This window comes from Rhinopithecus bieti, unplaced genomic scaffold (assembly GCF_001698545.2).
Source record: "Rhinopithecus bieti isolate Rb0 unplaced genomic scaffold, ASM169854v2 scaffold_11944, whole genome shotgun sequence".
NCBI lineage: Eukaryota > Metazoa > Chordata > Mammalia > Primates > Cercopithecidae > Rhinopithecus > Rhinopithecus bieti.
This window is the reverse complement of record NW_016807378.1, coordinates 432810-441038: the sequence shown is the minus strand read 5'-3', so window position 1 is coordinate 441038 and position 8229 is coordinate 432810. Positions and strand designations below refer to the sequence as shown.

General features: G+C 44.9%; 1 long non-coding RNA gene across 1 annotated transcript in view; it reads left to right on the top strand.

Moving 5' to 3' along the window:
* Positions 1-1471: 1471 nt before the first annotated feature.
* The window catches only part of LOC108535514 (uncharacterized), a 60979-nt gene continuing 54221 nt past the window's right edge, over positions 1472-8229 (top strand). The window contains exon 1 of the long non-coding RNA XR_014485101.1: positions 1472-1622. This is a non-coding gene — a long non-coding RNA (uncharacterized LOC108535514). The remainder of the gene's footprint in view (positions 1623-8229) is intronic.

Below are 8229 nucleotides of genomic sequence, written 5' to 3'. Positions count from 1 at the left end.
CTGTAGGAGAGGAATCATAATGATCTAACTTTTCTTTTCTCCTGTACTATTGTCAAGTCCAGAAAATACTGTCACATGCTTTATGAAACGTCATGACCATCATCATTTTTGGCAAGGAGAGCAGGGAAATGAGGCTGAACTCACTGGAGGAAATGGCTGAAGGTCCCAGCTATGACTGAGGAGCCACATTTTGCTATAGATTAGAATGTATTCCAGAGGGAAAACTAAAATCAAGGATCTATGTCAAGTTCAACTCCTGTTTCCAGAGGCCTCCAGCATCCTGGGGATTCTCACTCACTATCACTTGCCAGTAGCAATATTAGGCACTCACTAAATATTTTTAAAGTCAAGTTCATTTGTCCTAATTGGAATAATGGAATTGAATTGTATTGAATGCAATGGTTTCGAAAAGCCCTATTAAAATCCACCTGCCACCCAATCACATAAAATCACCAAAACAACTTTCTTCACTAAGTTCCACAGTCTGTGCTTCTGCTGTATCTTTTCTCTGACTGAGGCAGAGTGCATGAGGAAGGCATGGCTTCTGGAAGGGAATGGTAGGAGGGCACATGTATGGATATTAGGAAGAATTTTTCTCCCCCAGGAGCAAGAACCTGGGATTTCCAGGGAAACAGAAAGGAGGCCTCACATCCCTCAAATTTACTGGCATGTGCTTCCCTAAATTGCCTTAACAAGTGAAGCTCTTTTATCCTCAGCATTCATCTCTTAATTCACCAAACATTTTTGGTCCTTGCTGTGTGCCTGGCACCATGCTCGTCTATGGGTCTTAAGGCTTTTCAGATTTTCTATTTCTGTTACCTTTGGCAAGTCCCTTAAACTTTCCTGTCCTCAGTTCATACATCTGTTAAATAGACATCATCCGTGATGCCTCCCAGAGTTTGTAGAAGGAACAAATAAGATCAACATACTTCACAGGCTATCTGACATTCAACAATTACTTTAAAAGAAATAGTCATTAAAGAACTAAAGATGTTTTTAAAAAAGAAATAAAGGTCTCTGGATCTAATAATGTGATGTCATGGAAAGAACTAGTTATTGTTGGAAGTTGAAAGTAATGCATGCACGTGTAAAAAAAAGACCTGATCATGCTAGTCCCCTGCCCGAAAACCATCCACTGCCCATCATCCACTCCCAAAGAGCCCCAACTCCTGAGAGCCTAGCTACCTCTCCATACCCATTCCTCACAGCCCTGCCCCCTGCCCCCAACCCCCAAAATATGCCCTGCTCTTCTGCCACACATGGATTCGATTGGCTAGTTCTTGAAGAGAACATATTCTCTCAGGCCTCCCTGCCTTTGCACAGAGTGTTCCCTCTGCTTGGAGAAGCCCCAGTAATTTGGTAAGAGCTCGCTCGATGTCAGCCCCTCTGGGAGACCTCCCAGTCTTGTCTTTTTATCAGGACTGAGTTTTGTTCTCTCCTCTGATCCCTGCAGCACTTGGACGAACAGCTGATAGGAGTTCATTTTGTGAAGCTGTGACCAGTTTTCCAGTAGACCATGAGCTTGCTGAGGACAGGAGCCTGCCTGTCCTCAGTCCTTGTTTCTGTGGGGTCTATCCCAGTGCCTAGCACAGTGGCTTTGGAGATGGAAGGAATAGAGGGAGGTAAGTGGATGGACAGGAGTTCAAGTGCTCTATTCCTAGAGGGGGCATGGGGGTAGGTCTAGGATTGGTCACTATGAATAACCTGGAGAAATTCTAAAAACAAAACACACATATAGTTCCTGCCTTCCAAGATTCTGCTGTCGTGTGGGCCCCAGGCAAAAATAGATTTACCTTGCAGCTAGTGAAGTTTATACATCAAGACCCTTCACTTGCACAGCTCCTTCCAGGGACTTGGGAGAAGATCCAGCAATTCCTTTTTTTTTAGACAGGCTCTTGCTCTCTTGGCCAGCCTGGAGGGCGGTGGCGCGATCTCAGCTCACTGCAACCTCTACCTCCTAGGTTCAAGTGATCCTCCCACCTCAGCTTCCCAAGCAGCTGGGACCATAGGTGGCAATTTCTTATTCATAACTTTATATATATACTTTTAAAAGGACTCTCTAGATGGAATGAATTCAGGCCCCACAAAACCTGGATTAACCTCTCGCCCCAGGATCCACAGTTTCAATACGCTTGTCAAGTGATTCTGACACACAGCCAGATTGGGCAATGACTTGCTACTCAATGGGTAATTCACAGACCAGAAGAATCAGCAAACATTATGGGTGGGCAAGTCGGAAATGCAAAATCTCAGACCCCATCCCGACCTACTCTCTGTGAATCTGCATTTTAACAAAATATCTGGGCTGATTCATGTGCAAAAATTCATATTCAAAGTTGTGAACCACTGCTGTAATGATTTCTCTGAGAGAAAAACTATTTCCAGCTGTAAAATCACAGAGGCCTTCTTGGAGGAGGTGATCTCTGAACTGAGACCTAAAGTAGAGGCAGTATTTGGGTATGTGAAGTATTCCAGCAGAAGCAGCAAGCAGCATCAGTAGAATCCTGGAGATGGGGAGTATGAGGAGGGGTCGAGTAGACCAGGGTCTTCAGGCTGGAATCAGAGAAGACAACCACAGGCAAGTTGACTCAGGTGGGAGGGAGAGAGGGAGGGAGGCTGGGGAAGAGCCCACGTGCTGGGTTAAGGCCTTTGGATTCTAATTAAGTAAGAATGTGGAGGCTTGGAGTTTGGGTTCAGAAGACATGAGAGATCCAGCTGCAAAAGCAAAACATCCCCTGGGAGAGGGAAGCCAGTCACAGTGTTTATTCATGCTCAGGTACATTATTTATGCCCAAGCCTTGCGTAGAAGAAGTCAAAGAAGGGAAGGGACAGGAAGCCAGAAGCAAGGACTGAGAATTCATGAGGGAGGTACTCATATTTTTTCCAACTCTGCAGGGTTGATGAGAGTCTCAACAGCACTCCCATCCTTGGCACTGTGCAATCAGGATATTCGCTGACTGTGGCTTACAGAGGGGAAGGAGCTGGGTGTGATCCAGGTTGAGTCCTGTGAATTCCCATCACACCTGCTCCCTGCAGGCTCTACTTCTGCAGCTTCCTGCATTCAATTCATTCCCGCAACCCCAACAAAACCTACCTACAGGGTTGTTAGAAGGACTAAAGGGCATAATATAGCAAAGTACGAGAAATATATTGGGACCTGAAAAAATGCATGTAATCCTTTGAACCTTGAGTCAGAACTCATGACTTCCCTATGCTATCATGAGGTTCAATTTCTAACAGATAGTGGATTTTCAATGAATGCTTAATCATAAAATGCCCAAAGTACCAGCTAATAGGAAACTCATCATTTGCCCTTAGAGTGGGTTTTGTCAAGGCTTGAGGTCATAGACATACTTTAACAACGCACATCAGTGGTAATTTAATGAACATTTACTACATGTTGATCACTGTGCTAAGCATCTTACAATGCATCATCTCATTTAGTCCCATAATAAGATGATGAAAGGGAAGCTTGGAGATGTTGAGTGTCTTGCTCAAAGTCCCATTCCTATTAAGAGGCAGAGTAGGAGATAGAAGTCAACACCAGGGTGAGATCAAAACAAGTACTCACCTGCGAAGCCTTGTGTGGGTGCCACAGGTGAAACAGGTTTCATTTGGAAATGTACATTTGGCTTATTCCATCCCCTCCCCATCTCATTTCAAATGTTAGGAAAAGTCAACACCCATTTCATATAGATGGAATTGTAGACTCAGAGTCAGAGACAGAAAACATAAGGACTATCTAGTTCAATGCTGCTCCCATACAGATGCAGAAATGGAGGTGCAGAGAGGTTGGTTGACTTTCCCATGGTAAAACAGGATGAGAGTGTCTTACCTGTTATAGCTCATACATTAAGATAAAAACAAACATGTAAAAACACAAGATTATCTTGTTTTGTTCTATCCTCACTTCTTCACATCCTGTGCCAGGCATCAGCTCCCTCCTTCTCTTCCTTTTTCTTTACTCATTTATGTATTGGTTCAGCAAATATTTATCGATGCACTATTGTGAAGTTACATTCAGACAAGAGACAGGAATTTAGGAAGAATAATATAGAGCAAGAGAGAAAAAAGAAAAGAGAAGAACAAAAAAAGTAACAGAGAAAGAAGTGGAGAGAGAAATACAGAAAGAGAAGGAAGAAAGGAAGGAAGGAGGGAAGGAAGGAGGGAGAGAAGGAAGGAAGGAAGGAGGGAAGGAAGGTAGGAGGGAAGGAGGAGGGAAGGAAGGTAGAAGGAAGGAAGAAAGGAAGGAAGGAGAGGAAGGGAGGGAGGAAGGAAGGGAGGGATGAAGAGAGGGAGGGAAGGAAGGAAGGACAACATCAATTGGCCACTTTCTATTGGATAAGCACTTTTCCAAGCATTTTACATGTATTAACTCATTTAATTCACCCAGAAACCCTATAAGATAGTCACTATTCTTATCTCCAATTTAGGATGAGGAGCCTGTAGCACAGAGACCTGAAATAAATCACCCAAGGTTGGAGGGCTGGAAGGTGGCAAGGCCAATATGCAAACCTGACAGATCTGGCTCTAGAGGCCTTACTTGGGATCTATGCATGTAATCGTGTTACAATGTCCTCCATTTGCCCCAATGGCCACTGGAAGTGGATTAGATACTTACGGTAGGAACAGTATTGCTTCTGAGAGACTTTATCATCTTTTCTCAGTGGAGAACCATCACCACGGTTTGTCATGCACCATCAATGCCTAAGGTGTGAAGGGAGAAATGTATTGCACATAGAACCATCAAGCAGAGGAACCTGGAGGGAAAAGGATCATGGAATTTAGAGCCACGGGACCTGGGGTTTATCTGTGTCCCTGCCACTCCCTAGCTATGCCATGGAATGAGTCAATCCATCTCGTCAACTGTGTGGCTCCTCATGTGGAAAATGGGAATTATAGTCGATTCAACCCTATCTACTTCAGAAAACCAAATTAAAGTGAAAGTAGTTTACAACATCAAAGGCCAAAACCAGTGTGAAATCAAACACAACCACCAGTCTTTATCTCCTCAATTTTGTGTAGATGTTTATTAAAATAGAAAGAAACTCTCTGGGGTTGGTCACTGCTGAATTTAGAATGAGGATGATGGAGAAAACCCAAAAAGGAAGGCTTAAGCGATGAGCTTCCAGTGGGTAACGGGAAGAAGGTGGATTATTTGGGAAGAACCAGAAAGGGTCCTGTGGATAGTTAATTGTCTTTGGATAAATGGTTATATTCATTCATTCATTCATTCATTCATTCATTCATTCATTCAATTAGTATTTACTGAGTGCCTCCTATGTACCAATGACAGTGTTAGATACTGGGGTACAGTGGTTTAGAGAACAGATACAGTCCTGGTCCTCATGGAATTTGCAGTCCACAGAAAGTCAGATACTGAACAAAGATGTACAGAATTTAAATGCATAATAATAAACTGTGACACATGCTATAAGACCAAGGAAAAGAAGAATTACCTATAAGAGAGAAAAACAGTATTGGGTAGGTGAGGACACACTGAAGGACTCAATGTCCTAATTAGTCAGTGCCCTAATTATGGGAATAATTCCCATTCTTCCACCCCACTACTCAGCAACTGCTATCTGAAAGGTCATAGGTCTCTGCTCCATACAGGCATGCACTATTTTAATTCAGTGAGCAATCTTTTGAGTGCCCAATAAAAGTATGTGGGTATATCCCCAGGTGTCAGGTGTCAGTCAGCCTGCCTTCATAGTCAACCCTGGCTGCAGCCCCCTTTGATGGGATCCCTGCATATCATTTGTAGTCCTATTTTACACATTTAAAATACGTTCACAATAGTTCAATGATTCATCCAAGACAACACAGCTAGAAAGTCCAGACCAGGGTTTAGGACTTTTGATAGCAAATCAAGGGTTTTTTCTGTTCACACAGAGTAAAATCCTGACCCCACCAGGTCCAGCATGTCATGGCTTTGCCTCATCTCTTGCTAACTTCCCTCTTCTTTACCATGCTTCATCCACACAGGCCTTCCCAGGATGCAAAAAGATTTTCCCTGCTTCAGAGGCTAAGCATCAGCTCTTCTTTGCAATGTCTGGAATGCTGTTCCTTGATTTTTTACTTGGCTACCATCTTTTATTTTTAAATCAGCTTTATTGAGGCATAATTATTATTATTATTATTATTTTTGAGATGGAGTTTCACTCTTATTGCCCAGGCTGGAGTGTAATGGCGTGATCTCAGCTCACTGTAACCTCTGCCTGTCGGGTTCAAGCGATTCTCCTGCCTCAGTCTCCCAAGTAGCTGGGATTACAGGCGCACACCACCAGGCCTGTCTACTTTTTGTATTTTCAGTAGAGACTAAGTTTCACCATGTTAACCAGGCTGGTCTTGAACGTCTGACATCAGGTGATCCACCCATGTCGGCCCAAAGTGCTGGGATTATAGGCATGAGCCACTGTGCCCATCCTGAAGCATAATTTTTATAAATAAAATTCGCTCCTTTCCAGGGTTCAGTTTGATGAGTTTTGACAACTATATAAATATACTTAGGCAACCACTGTTACATTTCCATCACCTTAGAAAGTTTCCTCCTTTGCAGTCCATCTTTTGCCTATACCCCAGGCATCCACCAGTTTCTTCCTTTTCATTTAAATTTCAGCTTAATTATCACCTCTTCAGAGGCCTTTAGAAGCAATGCCTTCCCTGACCATCCAAAAGCTCTCTTCCATGCTCCTCCTCCATCATCCTCTTTCAAAGAGTCTGGCTGTTCTCTTGCTAGCACTTATTACAAGATGTACCCATTTTATCAACTTAGTTGTTTGCTCTCTTTCTGTCTTCTCCAAACAACATAAGCTCCATGAGTGAAGGGTCTTTGTCTTTATTAATATTTGTAAACCCAGGACATAGTGCTTGGCACTTAGTCGAATAAATATTTATTAAATGCATGAATGAATGCATGGATAACTGGTACTGCAACCTTCTGTGTGCAAGTAGCTGAAGATTCGTGGCCGAATCAGAGATGATTTCTGCACTTACGGAGCTCACAATCAAATAGAAGTCTTGCGACAGGCACGCAGATAACACTGACACAGATAATCCCTAATGATTGGATAATGCACTACTATGTACGTATAAGGCATTTACTGTGTGCCAGGCCTTGTTCTAATTCCTTTGTGTGTGTGTGTGTGTGTATATATATATCCACTCATTTTATCCTCATGACAACCCTATATGGAAGTTACTATTGATATTGCTGGTTTAAAGATGAGGAAAGCTAGGCACAAGAAGGCTGAGTCACTTACCTCAGATCAGCCAGCTTGTGAGTGGAGAAGTCAAGATTTGGGACCATGCTTTTATGCAGGGCCGCCTGATCCATGCCCCAAGAGAGGGTCACATAAGACATCCAGAGAATACGGAGAAAGCTGAAGGCAGGCCCAGCTCAGACTCAGGTCAGACTTGCAGGACAGGCGAAGTTCTAATCTAGAAACTGGAAACAGGGACAATTGTCTCTGGAAGCCCTACATCAGGTCCAGTTCAAGCAGCCAGAGACAGCCCTCCAAACCCAGGGGCAGGATTTTCAGGCCTCTAAAGGGGACTATAGCCGGATGGGGAGGGAGGAGCTTGCCCTAGTGCTCCTGTGTCCCCAGGGGTCCAGTTACCCCAGTAACAGTGCAAGCCAGAGCATCAGGGCTTCAGGTGGCCAGCTGAGTTGTTCCCACAGGGCTGCAACACGTATCCGTAACACATTGGGAACTGGGGCTCCAGGCCAAGGGGCCTGAGCGCCGCCTGGGGCTCTGGCCCCTCCCGGTGGCAGCTTCCCAGAGGCCTGCCGCGCTCGGTCTGCAGTTCTCCGCTGCGGACAGTAGGTGGCAGTGGGTCGTGAGAAATGGCCCTCGTCCGGCCCCGGCTGCGGAGACCCAGCCTGGAGAAAAACGTGGCTGGGCTTCGGCCGCCGAGCGAGGGAGAACCGCGCCCCCGGGGTGGGGCTTGGGGGCCGCCCTGGGACTTGGTGGCTTCTGCCCGAGCGGAGGTCAGCGAGGACCCGGGAGGCAGCGCCTGGATGGAGCTGGACGGGGAGGGCTCTGCTGGGGCTCCTAGTCCTCATGCGGCTGTGCTGTCATGGGGAGCCCTGGGGACCCTGGAACCCTCGTGAGGGCCCAGCCGCCGCCTCCTTAGCCAGAACTTGTGCCCAGCGTGGGAATTTTATTCCTGAGCAAACAACTTTTTTTTTTTTTTTTTTTTTTTTTTTTTTTTTTTTTTTTTTTT